Source organism: Cnephaeus nilssonii (genome assembly GCF_951640355.1).
Source record: "Cnephaeus nilssonii genome assembly, chromosome: 15".
In the NCBI taxonomy this organism is placed as follows: domain Eukaryota; kingdom Metazoa; phylum Chordata; class Mammalia; order Chiroptera; family Vespertilionidae; genus Cnephaeus; species Cnephaeus nilssonii.
The window spans coordinates 20,682,150-20,704,254 of record NC_137086.1 but is presented as its reverse complement, the minus strand read 5'-3'; positions in this window follow the sequence as shown (position 1 = coordinate 20,704,254).

Below are 22,105 nucleotides of genomic sequence, written 5' to 3'. Positions count from 1 at the left end.
CTTCTAGATCATGTTCTTTTGGATATAGTATAAAAATATGAGAACAATGTTAAATAAATTATTTAAAAAATAAATAGATTTCAGGAGTCAAAAAAATTATTTAAAGGGATATAGAAACTGACTCTAGAATAAGCTTTCAGAAATAATGTCTGTAATGGGCTGCCAGGGAAGCTGCTTCAGCTCCCTGTCCAGAAAGCTCCTGAGTCCAGTGCTTGGTACAGAACAAAACATCTCAGATTCACTTTTCCCAGCAAAATAGAGGCCTCAACCCTGTCTCAGTCCTTGTGTGGCAATGAATGTGACTAGTAAACCTAATCATGTCAGACCACGGTTTTAGGACTCATTCTGCTTTTAGTTTTATTTTTCTAGTTTCTGCTAGCAATACAAGTTTGCCAAAAGACAACTGGAATAGATATTAGGCAAACCAGTGTTAGGAGCTGTCTCAAAAAATAAATTAAGAAACTTGCCTTCTTAGTAACAAAACCAAAATTTGAGCAGAATAACATAACATAGCACATGAGCATACAATGTCATTTCGTGAAAGTAGGTGTAGCCAAGAATGTGAGTTCTTGACAAGGGACTATATGAAAAAATGTTGTATATACTTTGAGGATAATAGATGATAAAGATTCAACCCATACAAGGGTCCCCTTGTCCTTTTCTGTTTCTTCCTTTAATCAGTCCACACGGCAGAGAGAGTGTCTGGGCTCTAGTAGCTAAGGTGGGCCATGAGGTGATCTAGCACATAGTTAAAATAGCAGAGCAGAAATAATTGAACATGATTTTTGTTGACAGCATGGTGTCTTCACACCATACTCTTAGCTTCTTACTTATGGACTTTTTCATTTTTAAAAATATTTTAGCTTGTTTCAGCTACTTTAATTTGGGGATTTTTACTTGTATAAGTCTATACTCACTCCTTAGTAATACGACCATCTTGTTCCAATCTTTTAAAACACTTTGATAGGGCAAAAATATGCGTAAATGTCTCCCAATTTTCATTACTCTAAATCCGGGAGCAATAGTTGGATTTGGGGAGAGTTGTATCTATTTTCTGAAAAGCCTATCTTTTCATAGAAAGCAGATTTGTCCGTTGGTCTTAGACAATTTCACCACAAATCAGAATACCTATATTCTATTCTTAGCTCTGTCACTGAAGCCCCCTACATCCTTATATACCTGACTTTCCTGACCTCTTCGCAATTTGCTCATCTGTAATGGATGGCATAAGCATATATATATTATTCATCTTTAGTTCTTTTTTGTTAATTTTATATTAAAGTAATTTCAAACTTACAAAAAAGATGCAAAATAGTAAAAACAGAAAAATTCTTCCATATCTTTTCACTCAGATTCACCATTTTTTAACATTTTGCCAAAATTGTTTTGTCAATCTTTTTTACATATTTATGTGAATCTATATGACTTAAATAAATATATAGATACTAGAGGCCCAGTGCATGATTTAATCATGCACCTGGTGCACCAGCTGGCTGGCTGTCCGCTGGTGCACCAGGCCTTCCGAAAGCCTCCGGCGTGGCGGAGGCTTTCGAAAGGCCTTGTGCCGGAGCAGACAGACAGCCAGCTCCCCCGCTTTGGCTTTTGATCGCGGGGGAGCTGGCTGTCTATCCGCTGGTGCACCAGGCCTTCCGAAAGCCTCCGGCGCAGCCATGGCACAGACGCTGAGCTCGCGGCGCCAGCGAGCTCAGCGTCCTGCTGGCCCAATCAGCTACTCCGGCCACCCTGAGTCCCGCCCCCTGCGCATCCTGCTGGCCCAATCGTGGGCATAGCGGAGTGATGGTAATTTACATATTACCATTTTATTATGTAGGATAAGTATTTTATGCATCGTTTAAGAATGTTACTTACATTCATGATTTCCACTTACCTATTCATACTTCATTGTATATTTCTTAAGGTACAGACCTTACTCTAATTTCATTAAAATCTACAGATTTTTAATGTTATTTTAACTACTATAAATAACTCGTGAAATTGTATTGTGAAATTTAAAGAACTTGTAAAAGTGTAAATTGTATTTCTTAAGAAACTAGCCCAAAAGTATTCTTTAAAAGAGCTACATTTCAAAGGACACTGTAGAACTTCATTTTTGTAGATTTGGAAATATCATACCTAGAATATATCTACATTAAAATCTATTGAGTCCCAATTCTTATTTTTATAAGTGATAGACTTAGATGTATAACTACCAGTAGTCTAAAGAGAAAGTAATTCAGACTACTCAATAGGGAATGTATTTCATGCATCAAAGCAAGTCAATTAAGCTTAACTTGATAAAATAAAGTAGCATTTAGTCACATTGTATAAATGATCGATTAAAATAAAAATGCTCACTTCTGCATTGCTGAGTTCTTTCTGCTTTATTGACAACATGTCTTTATACATATTTAGTCACTTCAATGCATCAAATGTGTAGAGTATATTTAATACAGTACCCTTTTAAACAGAATATTGTCAATTACACGGCCTATTCATTTCAAGATAAGTCTTCAGAGAATGTGAAGAATTAACTAATGAAGAGAGAGAATTCTGTATGCTACTACTTCCCGCCCACCAAAGAGAAAACAGGCAGCCATGTTTGAGATGATGGGATAATGTTTGTTTGAACTGAAGTCACATCTAAGGCAGGGCTAACAAAGCAGTATTTCCAGAGAATAGTGAGTTTGACTTAAGAAACTGCTAAATGTTAGGCCACCACACTTGAATTTTTTAAAAAAAAACATACCTAACAAATTCATCTGAACTGGAACAATAACTGAATTAGCTCTGGGGAGAAATCCATTCCAGCAGAGAAAGGAAATGCATGCACACACCTCTTTACTGCCTCCAGGATGCCAAGTTTCTCTGTAGCCTATTGTTCCCTTTTCAGTTGCCATAGTGAATGATAGCATGGATTGTTAAGGTTCTTAGAGAAAAGTTTCTTTCTTTTGAAAAGAAACCTTGCTCTCCAAAGAACAATGTTCTATACACAAAATGGTATTTTGAATCACTCAGGATTTTGATCATTATGATTTCCTGGAGCATGCATGCAAAGCTCTTTTAATAATGATTTTTCAAAACTCTCTGGCCGATTTAATATTTATTAAAAAATACATTGCAGAAGTTTTATTCCTAACTATACAACTGCGCCAGTGTTTGCCCATCCCCCTAGGCCCATTCTAAATATAATAATTAATTATAAATATGATTTAGAAATTCTGCAGATGCTAGTTTAATGCCTAACAAAATGACAAAAGTATAATTTTATTTTATAGGTATTTTTTCACAATTTTTAATTATGTGATAGAGCTCTAGTTTTTGTTTTGCAACTAACATATATACATGGCCTGAGAGTATTCCTTCTCTGTTATCTACTATTTTCGAAAAAGATACTAATGAGATTTTTGTACTAGATCATATATGGAAAACATAACCTAATCATTATTTTATGGCAGAGACTTCTGGATAACTGCCTTTTCCCATCGAACTAGAACCCTCAGTTTATTATTGGTAACTGGTCACCAAGAATAAAGGCTATGATCTTCGGCAACTTCTGAAGAGTGTGGTTATATAACTAACCTGTAACATATAACGTGAGAGATCCAATTTTGGGAATGTATCCTTGAAAGAAAAAGTGTGCCCGTTTTCCTTCCTTCAAATCTGCTCTGGGAACATGAATATGTTAACCGAAGTACAATTTGGGACTGGAGGCCAAGGGCTATAATATGGAAATTACAGAGCAGGAAGCTGAAAACACCCCAAGTCCCAGATAATGTAAAATCTTAAACTCCTCCATCTGGACTTAGCTTTTCTCTTTATGTGAAATAGAAATAAACTCATACATAGCATAACCAATTTTATTTTTTATTTTGAGATAATTACAGTTTCATATAGAGTTGCACAAATTAATATAGAAAAATCTCATAAACCCTTCAGCAATTTCCCCCAAAGGTGACATAATCACCATCAGGAAATTTCAATTTTATGATAGGTATCTGTTGCAAACCTATTTAGTGAATTAATTTTTGTTTGTGGAATGCACAACATTTAGGTCTTTGTTATACATTTAAGTCAAACATAAGTCATAGCTAATATCTTCCATGCTACAAATTATTAGAAATAAAAACTATAATAAATATTTTAAGTCCTTTAAAAGTTCTAATTATTCTTGCATAACATTAAAGAATGATCATAGGTTGAAACCAAAGAGTGAATACAAAGCTGGTATTAAGCCCTCAAGTTGAAGCAGAGCAGGCCTGGGGTGGAGATGGGAAGGTACCAGTCCTATAAATGATGCAAGTGGGTTTTTCTGCAATGTAGGAGCTGAAGATGTGGCCTTTGGTTCTCAAAACATGGAGATTGGCTGTACTTTCAGTGAAAGAATGGACTAAAACCAAATTAACCAATGCAGGAGGGATGGCCAGGATGGAAGAAATGCTCTTAGGAATTCACAATCAACTGCCCTTGAGGGTATATTCATAGGAAGTCATACTACAAAAGCACCAAAAATGAACAAACTACTATCCACAGTCAGTCGGGATCCATTGGGAGCCTCGAAGTTATGAAAAAATTCATATAAAAACGTTTAAAAGATAGGTCTAGGCTAGTGGTACCCCTCAGTCTTCTGGAATAATTAAATGTTTATTCCTTTAAACCAGGCTAACCAGGCTGCCCCAAACTCTTCCCAAACAAGAGCTCACAATGCAAAAGTTCAAAGAACTGGCTGAATAGAAAAAATTAACCCACCTATTTAGATCGCTAAGTAAGAATACCACTAAGTTCAACAGAACACTGACTTTCAATGCTGTGGCATAAATTGTAACTTACTAACACAGCAGCTAAAATTGCTACTGCAAATCTAAGTATAGTCGTCAGATAAAGAGGATTAGAGCTATGATTTATCCTGCATTGTTCAGATCACATAAAAAATGTTAAGTTCCATTCTCGGTTTTATAATATAATAAAGAAAGGACTGATGTAAAGTACATATAGAAGAAGTAATCCAAGAAACTATGTAATTTAATGAACATTAAAGAACAGAAGAGAAGACTAAGCAGAAACATTAAAGTTCCCCTCATCTTAAAATGCTATCAATAGAAGAAAAAATAAGACCTATTACAAAAAAGAAAATTCAAACAGCTGATAAGCATAGGACTCTATGATCAACTTCAATAATCACCAGAGACATACAAATTAAAATAACACTCATCATATTGGGCAACATTTTTTAATCTGATAGTACATATGTTGGAAGGATGTTGAGAAAAAAACTTTTATACACTGCTGGTGAGAGTGTAGATTGAAATATTAACTTTAGAGAATATTTGTCAATATCTAGTAAAATTTAGAATACATATATCATACTCTTGAGAAATTGTACTTTGGGGTATACATACTATGGAAATGAATACACTTATATGTAAAATGATGTTTACTGGCTTTAGGAAAAAAAATTGAGAATATATTTATACAAAGTCATACTACAAAAGCACCAAAAATGAACAAACTACTACTACACAACAGCCTGGTCACATCTTATAACTATAAAGTTGCAAAAACAAGACATAAAAATAATATAAGTAGAATTATTCCATTTAAATAAGCTTCAAAAACAGATGAAACTAGAACATATTGGGATGCACATAAGTGGTGAAATTACAAAGAAAGACAGAAATTCTTACATGCCCAATCAGGGGTCATAATTACCTCTGCAAGAGGGATGGCATGTTATTGGAAGAGACACAGGGCTTTATTTTTTTCCCTTTGAGACCATATTGCATTTTCTCCTTTATTATTACTACCTATCATGGAAGTGGCTGTGTAAATGCCTGTTGTGACATAGACCCTGCAGCTGTCTCTTGAGATAGGAGCTGCCTTTCGGAATAGAAGCTGCCTGTTGAGATAGTGGCTGCCTCACGTGATAGTGGCTACCTGTCCTGTACTGGCCGCCTGTCACAATAGTGTCTGCTCTGTGATAACGGCTGCCTGTTGTGATAGTGGCCTCCTTTCGTGATAGTGGCTGTTCCTCAGGACAGTCCAGGCTGGGAAGCTGCATCTGGAGATAGTAGCTGCCTGTTGCAATATAACCTGGCCAGGTAGCTGCCTGTTGCAATATTGTCCAGCCCAGTAGTTGCCTGTTGTGGTATTGTCTGGCCTCATAGCAGCACATCACGAGATTTAGGGGATTCTAAGGGAATATATATTTTATTATTATTGGGGTTACATTGTGGTTACATGTATGCCTACTTCAGAATTATTTGGTATACTCTTCCATATCTATAAATATAAAAGCCTAATATGCAAATTGTCCCCTCAGGAGCTCGACTGGGAGACCAGGAGTTCGATCACTCGCTATGATATGTGCTGACCACTAGGGGGCAGCGTGGAATGAAGTAAGGCCCTGGTTGGCAGCCTGAAGGCCCCTATCAGCCCTTATTGCCAGCCAGGCCTAGGGACCCTGCCCTTGCATGAATTTCATGCACCTGGCCTCTAGTGAGTGTTATAATTACAGTAGAGACCATGTAGACAGTGCAGTGATCATTTCAGATGTTAAAAATGTAAGGAAGTCTTAGTTGTTCTATATCAACTCCAGTTATTGATATTGAGGAGTGATTTTGGATCTCTATGTCTTTAAGGTCTAGTAAACAGCAAATACCTAGCACACTAGCATAAAAGCTGCCTAAATTCACCATCTCTACAGCCCAAGTCACTCTTGAGTTATTTCCTCACTTTCTTGCTTACGTTAATTATAGGTGTCCTTTCCTCCTTCCATCACCACGGGTCAATTCACTGAGCGCATGAAGTTTGTTTTCTGCTCTACTCCCTTTACATGTAAGAGATGATGATGTAAAAGAATAAGGTTTACTGACTGCATCAATTAACAATTTAATGTTAGAAATAGATAATAAAATCCATGATGTATGAGGAAACAACAGACTCTGGAGCAAGAACCCTGGAATCCTGGAGAACTTTGTTTAATCCTAGATTTTTTTATTATTGAGCAGCATGAGCAAATCTCTTACTGCCTCTAATTCTGAGGTTTCTAAATAGAAAAACAAGAGGCTTTGGAATGTTTAAATGGCTCTCAATGGACTTTACAATGATGTGTGGGGTTAAACTTTACTAAACCAAGCTGGGTGTGAGGCCCAGCATCAGTGGGTCTGAAGGCCTCCCAGGCGATTTCAGTGAGCAATTGGGTTGGGCTCCTTTGCTGCAGATGAGGGTATTATGTCCCCTCAGTGTTCTCTGTCCTCTGCGAATTTTCATGTGTAAAGAGTGAAGTTAATTAAGCTTTTTATGAACATGTGGTATATATAGCTAAGTGTTTTTTCACATGACATTACTGTTTCTGGTAAAAAATAACCAGAAGTCAGTCTGCCTAGAGGCATTTTGGAAATGGCAAAACTTCGTATCATTCACTTTGGGAGGTAAAACAGAAGCATGGAGGTGATCTATACCAAAAGCATTTCTTTTGACTTCTCCAAACATACATCCCCCACCAGTCTCTGTGCTGAGAATAGCGCGTTCTGGGACACCTTTCAGAATCTCTGTCCTTTCACCTTTTAGTGTGCCGCTGGGTCCCATGGACATGGCATTTATGAGGTGTGCAGAGAGAAGGAGACAAACTGGCCCTGACTCATTCTGCTGCCATAGAACTAGCAGATACTGATCTCTAACTTTGCCTCTGCACCTACCAAATAAGCCTGTGAGCTAAACGCAGAGCGGGATAAGGAGCGACAACACAAAGGATATTCAAAGGGAAGCTACACCTAAGCAGTCCTGAAGTGAGACGGCCCAGGGAAGTATGGAGTATGGAGAGAGGAGTCAACAACAACAAAAAAGAAGCACTATATTTAGTCAATCGAAGGAAAATGTCAGTACTCCTTGTCTGATAATCACGGTTTTCCTACTATTGAGCCCCAGCCTCCTTTTACAATCTTTTCCTTGCAGTTTGGTATCCAGACAAATTAAGGCTACTTCATAGTCCCTGTAAGGGTGTATTATTTTGTTTTAATCATGCTATTCTCACTGTCTGGGATTCCCCTTCTTCCCATGATTCAGGCTGAAACCTTAGCTTTACTTCAAGGTCAGCTTCAAATGCCTTCATCCAAACACTCAGAAGCCTCCCATCCCTGCTCCACAAGACAAGTGCCATCTCTTTGCTTCGGATATTCATGGCACTCTTTCTCCTGGTAGCTATTTAAGCCGAGCACTTTCCATTGGGCATGATAGTTATATTTGAACACATCTATGTCTCTACCTTACCTAGGTTCTGACAAGGTTGATTCTGAAACTGATTTCTGTCTGTGGCTATCTTAGTGCCTAACACAGTATCTTAACTCTTGTTGGGCACTTGATAAAGTTTACCAATAAAATAAAGATGAAAATAAAAATTATTTTTCAAAATGCATGTTGTTCCCTTACAAGAAGGAAAATATTGGTATTTGAAAGAGTAAAAAAAGTACTGAAAACTTTTATGTTGCCTACAGGATAAATTACTGATGTCCAACACACATCCATATACACATAGATAAAATAGTAAATTTAGTTAACATTTTTAAAGCTATATATTCTGTTCAGAGTGCCGTATATACATTATATTTTTCAAACTTGACAGTAGCCCCACAAGTACTATACTCTCTAGTTAAAAGGTAGGAAAACTGAGGCTCAGGGAAGTTAATACTCTAAGATTATAGGCCAATATAAGGTTTGAAATTGCCTTGTTGATTCATAAACCCTTGCTCATACCATTATGCTACATTGGTTAGGTAGATGCAAAATTTGAAGTGTTGAGATTCCTTGAAATTGGTAAGAAATTTCCCCAAATTCCTAAAGCTTTAAAGAGTACAATTGCTAAGGTGGAAACGAAAGATATAAAATAGGTGGAGCTCCCTATCTTCTATAATGTTTCACTTTCAGGATTTTTATTTTGTTATACGTTGAAAAAATATTTACCACTACTGCTATTGTAAAAATGGGCATGTAATGGAGAAGTATAGTCAATAGTTTACCAAAGTTTTAATATTTTGCTAAGTAAACATTCTCTTTTGCATCTTGTCTATTTAATTTTATTACATGCAGAGATTAAAAATTGTTTTTAAATACAATCACATAAATAAAAAGGAAGGATTGAAAAGATATGTAGTTTACAAAAACTTTATTGAAATCCAGTTCTTTCAATAAAGAAGTGAGTTCTGAATTTTAAACATTTAAGTCAGGTAATCAGAGTATGAAAAATGGTCCTGTCCTTAATTTGATAGGGCTTGTTTCATTTTTAGATCCATTGGCAGTTGGAGGAGCAGCATTATATTCATTTTAATCCAAGGGCATTCTAAGGTGGATTGGCACCCAAGGATTGGTATGATTTGATTTTGATGCAATTGAGCCTATTTATGTCAATTGTCCCTTTCTGTTGATCCAATCGCCCATGTCAAAGGCATATTTTCATATGAAGATGAAATAGGGATGGCTGAGTAGAAAATAGGTTTGCAAGTTTTAAAAATAATAAGTTAACCAAGAAGTTAAAACTTTCAAACATTGAGAGTGATGATATTATGTAAGCAAGGTACCGAATTGCTATATGGAACCCACTCTGTTATTTCTCAATTTTTTTCATGATCTGAAATGATCACTTCTTTGCAGGATGTGTAGAGACTGTGCTGAGATGGTTTGAAAATATGCTAAAGACCATTGCTTGGCTTCAAATTACCTCTGGAGCCACCAAAGAAGATGTAGAACATAACACATCAGCATAGGCTTTTCAAATACGTTTTGAAGGTTATATGTTTAAGTATTAATTTTTTGGCTTAACAGCTACAAAGTGAAAATGACTAACAAATGTAATAAAAACCTAAGAGAATAAGACCTATATTTTAAATGCATGCTCTTGAGAGGCTTCCATCAGAGGTGAATAGCAACTCTAGAGTATGTGAGTTCCCAGTCCTTTGAGACCAACATCTGTAATTACCAAGATCTGTCAGCACCAAGATGCAACGGGCACTGCTCTGAGTGGCAGATCTTAATGGTGCCCTTTCAAAAAGACACATAAACATTTATATCTGTGAATTTCAGGAAACTGTCTTTAATGTAGTTCAAGAAGTAATGGTTTCTCTGGGGTCTAGAAAAAGTCAAGGTCGAAAGAGATATACTTTAATGAAACAGTGGGTTTTATTTTTCTCCCTGAGAATTAAAATTGTAACATTATACTGCTAATATTGGACCCACTGGTTAAGCACATATATTCCCTTGTATTTTTCATCTTATCTCTTCAATATGTGTTAATCTCTCAAAAATTAGCAATCTGTGCTGTTTGTTTCATGCTTCAGCTACTTTAAATAAGAAAATAATGTAGTTTGAACTTACACAATGCAAGTGTACTTAAGTAATTTCTCTTCCAGTAGTCTTCTCTCCTTCCTATTAAAATATTCCAAAGAAGTTCAGATAATTAAATTATATATTAACAGCAAATCCAGAAATATTTCTTCTGATTAAAATTTACCATAAAGTAGCTTAATGAAAATTGGTATATTCTTCAAAATATTTTTCCTGTTTTATACATTTTGTAGCCCTTTTACTTCTGAAATATAGAAAATGGAGATAATTTCCTTCCTTGGCTGTATTCATAACCAATAGCCAATTCTTAATTCAGTTAAAACTCAGATAATTTAACAATGTACCAATAAGTAGAAGCTATTAATGAACAATTTTAAAAGTTGAATTGATTGTCTATGTGTTAATCATATAGGAATGTTAATAACAGTATTCAATGGATTAGTATTAAAACTGTAATGATGAACCCATCTAATCAATGTGATAAAAATATAAATCTTGCTCTCTGCTTCTATTTTAATGTAATATTAACAGCCAGGCCAGTGTTGCTCAGTGGTTAAGTGGTGACCCATGAACCAAGAAGTCACTGGTTCAATTTCTGGTCAAGGTACATGCCTGAGTTGTGGGCTTGATCCCTGATAGAGTGCATGCTACAGGCAGCTGATCATGATGTTTCTCTCTCATCTACATTTCTATATCTTTATCCCTCTCCCTTCCTCTCTCTCTAAAAATCAATAAAAACATATTTAATGTAATACTAACATGTTCTTGCTATAAGTTAATTTCAATTAATTTATAGGAATTTTTCTACTTCTCTATGGTTATTATGGGATAACAAAAACTTGCAGCAGCAAAATTGGACTGATTAAAAGATTTTATGTAAACATTTTCATAGGGAAGAGATATGACTTAAAAAGAGGAGGTTTTAAAATTTTTGTTCAATATAGTTTGCCTTCATCTGATTTTCAGGTACTTCAAACATTCTTATTTTTTAATCTTTAGATGTATAAATTGCTATTCAGTGTGTTATGTGCTATTTTATTGTTATATTTAAATTGAACCTACACACACCACCCCCGCCCACACACACACACACTAAGGATTTAAATGAGTTTACTTCCAATTTGTTTTTCCCCATCTTCCTAAACTGATTTTGCTCTAAAGTTCTCAAAAAATAGGTCTTCTGGAGCAACCCCTAAATTTAAGAAAAGATTCCTAGATTTGTGATCTATTTCAATAAGCTGAATAATCCTATTAATTGGCTGGAATACCTTTATGCTAGAGTCTCACACCGGAAGGGTAAAGTCAACCTGACTGCAGCCTGGAGCAAATGACTGTGGACCATAGAGCTCTCCATGGTCCTGTCCATGATGCATCTCTCATGCGTTCACTCATCTCAGGCAATGACAATTGACATTCATTTGGCCTCTTGAAGATGTATTGAATCCTCCTGCCTTGATTTAACAGTTATGACTACCCCACCCAATTGCCTTGAATTCTGATTTCATTCAACTGGTCTCTAAGTTGTCTTCAAATAATCTCATCTCTCCACTTTTTAATATCATGTAATCTATTATATGAATATTTTGTGAAACTGTTGGGAGAGCAATTATTAATAAGACTATATACCCATTCTAATTGTGTTCACTATCTATACTAATAAAAGGGTAATATGCTAATTAGACCAGGAGACCTTCCGGACGTCCTTCCGGATAAAGCCATGGTTGTGGGGCCAAGACAGAGGCAGTTGGGGTGGTCAGGCCAGGAGGGGAGGGCAATTAGAGGTGATCAGGCTGGCAGGGGAGGCAGTTGGGGGTGAGCAGACTGGCAGGGGGGAGCAATTGGGGGCGAGAAGTCTGGCAGTGGGTGGTAATTGAGGGTGATCAGGCCAGCAGGGGGGGCAATTGGGGGCAAGAAGGCAGGCAGGCAGGTGAGCGGTTAGGATCCAGTGATCCCGAATTGTGAGAGGGATGTCCGACTGCTGGTTTCCGGGGTGAGGAGTCCCAGATTGGGGAGGGTGCAGGCTGGGCTGAGGAACACCCCCCCTCCGTGCACAAATTTTGTGCAGCGGGCCACTAGTACTGTATATAATAAGGTATATATACTATAATTGCATTTTAAGTGAGGATATCAACAAGTGAAATAATAATAGAGCAACATAGAGAATATGTGGAGATACATACATATATAAGTTCTGAAAGAATAACATAAGAAGATGAAAATGGTGGAAAGTTGTGTGTTCAGGTACAGAGACTTACTATTCAAAATTGACATTTTTGTATGTATTTATTTTTAACATCTTTAACATTTTCTGATAAAGTCATAAATTGTTTAAAAAAACAAAAAAAGAAGAAAGACTAAGAGATATTTTGATAACACAGAGAGTACTTCATTTTCCAATGTTGTTTATTAGTATTTCAAAGACCTGAATTATAGGTCTTGTTTCTTCCTGCATACCTCTCTTGATTTTGGCTTTTATTATCTTTAAATTGAGAAAGCTAGACTAGATGATCCATTAGTTGCATTTTGGTTTAGATGACTGACAAAGTCTGATTTAAAATGTGCTTTATAAATAAATCTGTTTATACTTCTACTTATACAATCTATATTGAAAGATTATCAAAAGCACATGGAGCTCTAGTATATTTCAAAATATAATTTTTAAAACACATACCAAAATAAAGTAAGAAAAATTTTAAATGATTATACTATAAGAATTCACAAGAAATTTTACATACAACACAAAAAACATTTAGAAAATAGTAAGAAAATCAGTGATTGAGTTCTGAGCAATTTTATTAAAATTATAGTTTCTTAATTTAAATCTAGTATATTTATCGTATATTTACTACCTTTAAAAATACTGGAAGATATTATCCAAGCTATGACAGTATATGACTTATTCTCTAAATTTTTATTAAGATTAAGAGGTTGTAGCAATAAACATTGTCCCAAAATTTTTGCCCAGAAATTGCCAGTAATTTTTGAAGTTATCTGGTATACTAGTTTGCCAGGGCTGCCCTAACAAAAAGTCACAAACTGGGGATCTTAAACAACATCAATGTATTGCTTACAGTTCTAGAAGCCAGAAGCCCAGGATCAAGGTGTTGGTGGGACTGGTTTCCCCTTAGATCTCTTTTCTTAGCTTGTAGATGACTGCCTCTCACATGGTTGTTCTTCTCTGTGCATATATCCCTGGTATCTCTGTGTCCCTATTTTCCCTTCTTATAAGGGCACCATTAATATTATATTAGGTCTCACCTTGATAGCTTCATTTTCACTTAATAATCTCTGTAAAGGACCTAACTCCAAATACAGTCACATTCTGAGGACTTCAACATTTTGCAGGGAAGTGGGAGACAGACACAATTAAGCCCCTAATAACTGGGGCAGAAGGCATGGGTCTCAGCATTCCATTCATTCCCCAGTTTTCAGAATGTGTCTCTACTCTCAGATCTGTTTGCTGTGCCAGGAGTAGATATGCTCTTCACATTCTCCAGAAAGTAACTCTTCAGTTTTCTGCTCAGTGTGGAAAAGGATCCAGACGTTTCTTCTTAATATTATTTTAATTTCTTTTTAAGCAATCTTTTGATCAATTCTAGTGTTATTAATCCCAGTTTTATTGCCACTTCCAAAGATACGAGTGCTACCAACTTTTGTATGCTCTGGTTATTATATATTTAATTGATTGTATCTTGGCTGTCGACTCTGCTGGCTTTACGATCAGAATTATTTAACCTGTTGAGTCAATACCATTTTGGCCACCTGTTTTTTAGCTACTGAAATTGTGTGACACTTAGATCCTCTCCCATTCTTTTGTCTTTGATTATTTCTTCATTTTGTAAAACTCCTTCCCCCGTCTGATATTTGAGAGGGGTTTCTAGATAAATGTTTGTGTTCAATCTGCCACCTTAGGGTTATAACATTTGTGAGAATATTCTACCGAAAATGAATATTATTTATAAAATTCAGATTTACTATAAAATATATATTTGCAATAGCCTCATTGCATTTGCTATTCAATGCAGATTGTAAATTTTTCCTCAGAATTAAGTCAGGTTAGCTCTTTCACTATTTCTGTAGTTATTTTTCTTGCTTAATTTCTGTAGTTGTTAAAATTCAGTCCTAAGTGTAAAATTTGAAAGAAGGGTTTATATTCAACTGTTAAGAAATTGCTTGCTATCTCCTATAATTTTATTTAATTTTACTTTATAGCAATAACAAAGTAATTTAATAATACTATGTACTATTGATAAAGAGTAACTATCAGAGAAAAAATGTTTGAAAAATAAGATTAAATTGATAATTTCCATTTCAAATAGTATTCAATGTTTATTAAGAGTATTAATAAAAAGGAAAAACACTTTTTACATTTTTAAGATAATTATTTGTGCTATCAAAATTATTTTCACAATTGCAAGAGTAAAAATTCAACAAAAGTAAGTAGTTAACTGAAGCAACAGCCAGTACATGTTGTCCACAGTTATACAATTGATTTGGTCCAATCTGGGATGTTTATGAATGATTTGGTTCTGTAATTCTAGAGGTTGCTTGGATTTTGTCTAAAGTGCTTCCTGAGATTATATTCATCAATAAATACTTGAGGTTATGATTTAAGTTCAGAAATAGCACCCATCATAATACACGTTTAAATCAACAAACTTCATAGATGGTGCCATTGATTTTCAGGGCGTTGCTTGGTCTTAACCAAAAGCTGTCTTCTATACAAGCTGTATAATTCAATTTTGAAATTTTACATGGTTAGCCTGAAAACCATCAACTGTGAAAATATAAGAATTATGTTTTTCAATAGAATAAATCAATCTCTTTCAAAACTGCCATGGATACTTAATTCTAAAATGATTATTTATTTTGGACAAGACAGTTAAAATTGATTTTAATTACTATTAATTAAATGATATAATACATTGTAATATATGTAGATTATATATATTACCATACCTATATACTTATGTGGTAATATAGGTAGGATACACACACACACACACACACACACACACACACACACACACACACACATCTATATATATAAAAGCCTAAGCGACCATTACGACTGGAGCGACCATTACGACTGGTCAACTGAACCAATGGTCGCTATGATGCACACTGACCACCAGGGGAAAGACGCACTACACACACACAGAAGCTGCCCCTGGTGGTCAGTACGCTCCCACAGCCAACCTCCTGCGGCTGGCCAACCTCCTGCGGTCCTGACCCCCATCCAGCTGGCTCCCATCGGCCCCGATTGGGACTGGGTGAGATGGCCTGGATTGTCCTCGATCGCCAGCCAGGCTGAGGGATTGCACCTATGCACAAATTCATGAACCAGGCCTCTAGTATATATATATATATATATATATATATATATATATATATATATATATATATATATAGAGAGAGAGAGAGAGAGAGAGAGAGAGAGAGAGAGAGAGAGAGGAGAAAGAGAGGAAAGAGAGAAACAGAGAGAGAGAGACAGAGAAAGAGATAAAAAAGGGATATTAGTGCAAACTCTGTCTTGTTATGTGTTAGAAAGCCAAGAAAAGGGCTGAAAGGTAGATAAAAAAGGAGTAATATAGGTGTTCTCTTAAGTTACTACATTATATGAAAACAATGCTTGGAAACTTGCTGTTACTATTGACACAGATATATTGATGTAATGAAAGCCAAGAAATTATTGTGATATTGTTTGGAAAATCATATTGGATACTGTATACTATTTTCAAGAGGAAAAACAATTACTTTTTTCTTTTTAAACTCTGAGAATATATTTTGCTAATTCCAATTAAAGAAACATGAGTTGAAGCTCTGTTTTAAAAATATACTACTACTTATACTTTCTACTATAATAAAGAGAATAGAATTTTTCATATGTCTGCTCTCCCCCCCCTTTTTTTTTTTGCCAAAATATGGCTCCCAGGTTTTTAAAATAAGAATTTTCACATGAAGATTAGAATGTTTATAACATATTGGAACAATTTTGTTCACTTTCCTTTTCCATCTAGATTGATTCAAGAAAATAGATATTATTAATTTTTTTTTAAATCCTGCTCACATTTACTGAATACCAAGCAAGGTCTGTCTGAGGACAAGGACGTTGGCTCCAGCAGTGAATTCTGAAAAACATCCAGGAAAACGTTCAGAAATAAAAATGGTGCTTTATAAAATTCCCCAGGATGGCTCAGTACATCATAGATTATATAACTATATATTTACACACCAAAATTCCTGTGGTTGCATGAATGACAGTACATTGTGGCAGTAGAGAACCCTGGCATGTAGTGTGATTGATATTTCTATCACAAGAGTAATTTTTTGAGCAAGACACTTAAATTTCCATAAAATTAGGTCACTCTATGACCTCTTTCAAACCTCTTCTAGATCCAAAATGACATATCCAAGTTTCCTTTATTTAGATAAACAATATTTTCATTTTAACATAAACTTTAATCATATATTGACAGTATTCATAATTTGAAAATAGGTAACAGACATGAGCTATTTGTGAGTGGGCAGATTTTCACATCTCATTTATTCTACATGTTCCCCAGTATTTCACCTCCAACTTCAGAACAAATGAAACCATGAGGAAGTGTCCCATGTTCTGTAGTTGTGATTTATTTTCCAAACCACCCATTGAGAGTATGACTTCTTCCATTAAGTTGTGTACACATGCTAAATTTTTTAAAATTTATCTTTATTGTTGAAAGTATTACAGATGTCCCCCCCTTTTCCCCTTGACCCCTTCCACCCCACACCTGTCCCCCATCCCAGGCCTTCATCACATTGTCTATGTCCATGGGTCATGTATATATGCATATAAGTTCTTTGGTTAATCTCTCCCTACTTCATCAGTTTATTTTATTCATTAGATTCCACAAATGAGTGAGACCATGTGATACTTGTCTTTCTCTGATTGGTTTATTTCACTTAGCATAATAATCTCCAGGTCCCTCCATGCTTTCTCAAAGGGTAAGAGATCCTTCTTTTTATGGCAGCATAGTATTCCATGGTGTAAAAGTACCGTAGCTTTTTAATCCACTCATCTGCTGGTGGACATTTGGGCTGTTTCCAGATCTTAGCTATTGTAAATTGTGCTGCTATGAACATATGGGTGCATATATTCATTCTGATTGGTGTTTTGGATTTCTTAGGATATATTCGTAGAAGTGGGATCATGCTAAATTTTTAAAATGCCATCTTGCACTCGTCATCTATTAGTCAACATTCTACGTTGAATGTATTCATGCCTTGCTGCATATTTGGAAAATTTGGTAAGTGAGGCACTGAGCTGATTTCCTATCTTTGGTAGTCTTGTGAAGGTGAGCAGATGGTAGAGTAAAAGACTTCAGTGTGACAAAATAAGCAGAATACATTGAATTTCAAAAAATTTATAAAGGTGCATCAATGACTATTAGAGGATGAATATCTAAAAAATTATATATGACTCTTGTTTTTGAAGATTATGTGAATAAGAATTGTGAAAAAGAATCCAGAGGTCACGTTTAGAACCACCTTATTGATACTACTGTGATCATTGTGAAATATTTTTAAGATTACTCTTTTCTTTGATCCTATCAGTCTCTCATGTTTGAAAAAAGGTTGATATGATGTCGTATGCATGAAAATTAAAAATTTTAAATAAACTTTAATTAAAAATCTGAGTGATTTTTTAAAAAAAATACAGAGCTTGTGGGCCTGAGGCCATTAAAAAGGCAATGTAAAATTATACCCAGGAAAAGAGAAGTTACATTGGGAAGGGGAGAAACAGGGTGAGAAACGACAACATTTTCCTTTCAACGTTGCAAACTAGTACAAATTCTTAGAAAAGTTATGTGTTGTTTTCTTTTATGTTTGTCTTTGTACATGAGGGGAAGAAAAATAGACAGCTGCCAGGAAATAAGGTCATCGTGAGGAGTCAGGGATTGAAGCTCCTATGCGTCCTGCTCCCCTGGGATCTAGACATTGCAGGGGTAGAGGAATAGTGGTCCTCAGAACCTGGAAACGGAGACTCTCTTTGTTATGCTTCCTGCCTACTGGGGTCCAGTAGCTGGGCCTACCCAGGAGCAGTGAGATTGTGGGTGGGAAGCGCCTTGAGTTCTTTGGAGAGGTATGTTTCATAAATACTATTATTATTGAAGCTATTATTAAAACTGAGCCCTGGTTTTAGCTGATGTGTTTGTGGAGGCAGTGGGTGGGCAGTACGGCTCAGCCTTCACCACTCCGCATCCTCTGCTTTCCTCCGGCGCTGCATCTCAGCTCCTTTGTGTCTAGTTACTTAGCTTTCTCAAGGAGCTCACACTCCTGATTCACCCAGGAGGTCAATCCCCAGAGAGGGGGACAATCAGGCAGGAGCTCTCAGAAGAACAAATCAAAGTAGCAATTTCAGTAAAAATAGCTGGATTTAGCCCATGATAAAATGTTTTCTTACAGAGTTTGCTTGACACACACATTCATTACTGTAAGTCTCTCCCACACACTGCAGGAACCCAAAAGTGTCAGCTGGTAAGGAGTTTAGATTTTCCTCAGCATCTTACTATTCCTCCAACTGCTTCTTAGACTTGGGCTATGTGATTTAGTCACTCACATCTGGGCACCTCTGCATCCTCTACATATCCACGGCAGCCTGTTTTATAGAAACTGTTTTTGGATTCTTTTCTTTCTATATATTTTTAAAAAGTGCTTGAAATTACACTTACGATGTCCAAATTTTAATGTCCTCCGACATAAGTTTTAATTGTAGCTTGTACCTAGGGTTCTCAGAATCATAATTGAGGCGTATGTGGATATAGGAAAAATATTCCAATAAGGATTGGTTCCCACAAGAAACTCTAAAATGAGAAATTCGCCTCAAAATATTCAAATTGATGTTGAACTTGGTCACATTCACCACACTGCAGTTGCAGAACTGGGTATTTTCTAAATTTTAGACGCTTTATTATCATTATTTCAAACAGCACCCAGAAATACATGAAATTAGTATCCTTTTCAGTGAGTTAAGCAACATGCTAAATAGTTGAGCAGCATTTGCATAATGAACTCTTAAGTCCACAAGAACTCGACTTCTAGAGGTCATCTGCCCCAGACCAATCCGTTCAGAGACTGGAACCCAGAAAGGTGAAGTCCCTTCTAAATGTCACTTAGTTTATGGCAGGACAGAGAACAAAGTCAGGGTTTTCTGAGTCAGAGAATTTTCTGTTCATTACTCCTTCCACTGTTACTTTGTATTAGTTTTGTTGTTTTTTGAGAAGCAGGAGGAAAAATTCTAAAAAAAAAAAATACAAATTTTAGTATTAAAACAACAAATTATATTAGTTGTTTCAAAGATTTAGGAACCCTGTAGTTACTTTTTTGTTTTAGGTTAACATATATTTAAGACAAACATAAAAGATGATTGGGAAAATATTGAAAATACAGAAAAATAAATATAATAAATCACCTCCCAGAGAGAACAACTATTATTTTGATAGAGTTTTTTTTCCAATTTTCTCTCACTTTCTTCTAATAAATATGTGTGAACATATTTATGAATGTATGTATATGCAAACAAGTAAATAACATTGACTAGATACTGGAAAAATAATTTTATATATTTATTCTTTCCCTTAGCTTCTGGTCATGAACATTTTCCCATGACCTATGCATTTTAAAAAATATTTTTAAATTATATTATGTCCCATTTGACCAAAATTTCAAATCATCTTCCATTCGAGGTATATTGTAGTTTATATTTATCTTTTTCCCCTGTTTCCAAAAGGGAGAGAGCACCTACAATGGAACAATATACCACTGAATCTAAAAAGAAATGAATTTGCATTTACAAAAAGTCTAAGATCCCCAAACTCACATTTGCATTGTGGTTTGATTTCTGTGGTCATTTCTACCTGAAAAGCCTTTAAATCAGGATTGAACCCAAGACAGAGTAATTATTCTTCTCTTCCTAGGAGATATTATAGGACTCTAATGGCAAATAGGATGATGGAATGAACATCTTGCATTTTAAAATAAAAAAGGAATTGGTTGTGATATCTGGACAAATAGTTAGATCAATGCACTGGTAAACCAGGAAAATGAAAAGCTTTAAGAGGTTTTGAAACAAATTTGATATCTGATTATGCAAAGTGAAGAAAATGGTATTTATAATGTTAACAAAAATGTCATTGCATCTATTATATGCCAAGCATGGCATTAGGTGGTGGGAACAAAAAGATGCATAAAACATGATTCTAGTCCTCAAATAATTCACATCCTAATGGGATATACCAATATACATACACCAGTCACTACTATAAAGTTGGCCAACATAATAATAGTATTGTGCATACATTTAAAGTGGTGTGGAATGGCAAAGAAATAATGAATAATTTCAACCCATGCTTGAGGAAGAAGTAGATTTTTCAGAGGGAAGGAGTTACAAACTACTATCCCAAGGGTAAGAAATAGCATGTTCCATAATGAAATTATTATGGGTAGATAATAGGTTGTGTGCTGCAGAAATAACTGAAGATTCATTCAGTCATTTATTTAACAAAAATGTACAGAAGGCATACTACATGTCCTCTCTCCTATCATCCCATATGAAATCCTGCTTTGATTCAGGAAGTTACCTGTTCTTCAGATGTTCTCTGATGTGCATCAGGCGAATAAAGTCTTTAACCTCTATTTCAGTTACCTAAACTACTTATTTTCCCTTTGGCAAGAGAAAGGGGGCAGTAGCTAGAGAGAGAGATTTGTCCTCCAGGGAGGCATCTATATATATATAAAAGGCTAATATGTTAAGTGTCCCTCCCACCATCTGACGGGTCGCTATGACACCCACTGACCACCAGGGGGCAGACGCTCAATGCAGGAGCTGCCGTGACACACACAGAGAAATGGCACTGCAGACCTGGCACCCACAAAGCAACACTCGACTTCCCCCAACTGGGACACAGGCCCTGCCACCACCCTGGAGCAACAGCCCACCAAATCACAGCTGACACTGCCAAGACCCCATGGCGCAAAATGCAGCCCACAGCCCAGCCCAGTTCAGCCCTGAAAAGGTAGCTGTGGATGCTGGGTAATGATGTCACATAGCAACTCCCGGCTTCCTCTCCCTAGCGACAACTAGCCTCCTTGCAGTATCTTCAGCCCAGGAACATGACTTGCTTTATAGCCAGGAGCAAACATTTCACCTTTAACCAAATATCTGTGAAGCATTTTCCTGTGCCTCATCTCATTTGATCCTCACTGAAGTTCTGGAGTAGGTAGATAGGAGATTTGGTGGAATCCTGTTTTCTTTTCATTAGCCAGAAAACGGAGATTTAGAGAGCTTAGAAACTTGACCCAACTGAAAAGAAGTAAGAAATGGTGAACCTTGAAAATGACTTCAGGTTTTCTCACTGCGCAAAATATAGTCAAACACTGCTATAGTTAAATATTTTACCCTTTGTTCTCCCTGCGTGATCTACAATAATAATCTGCTTCGTGTTGTTATTTACTACTGTGTTGCTGACAATTACCTGAAAGAGAAGTTGGGGTGCTTAACTGAGCTGGAAAAAGTTAAGCTACATCAGAAAGCAGATGTAATTAAGCAACTTTACTCTATATACAATATATAAAAGACTAAATTGACTCACGAATCCGTGATATGTATAAAGCTCTTATTGGCGCCAATCGCATGAGTGTGTTTTGATCTGTCATTGTCAATCATGAATTTGGTTGACACTTCTATTATAGAGAAATGGTGAATAGCAATATTAAAATATTTCTTCTAATT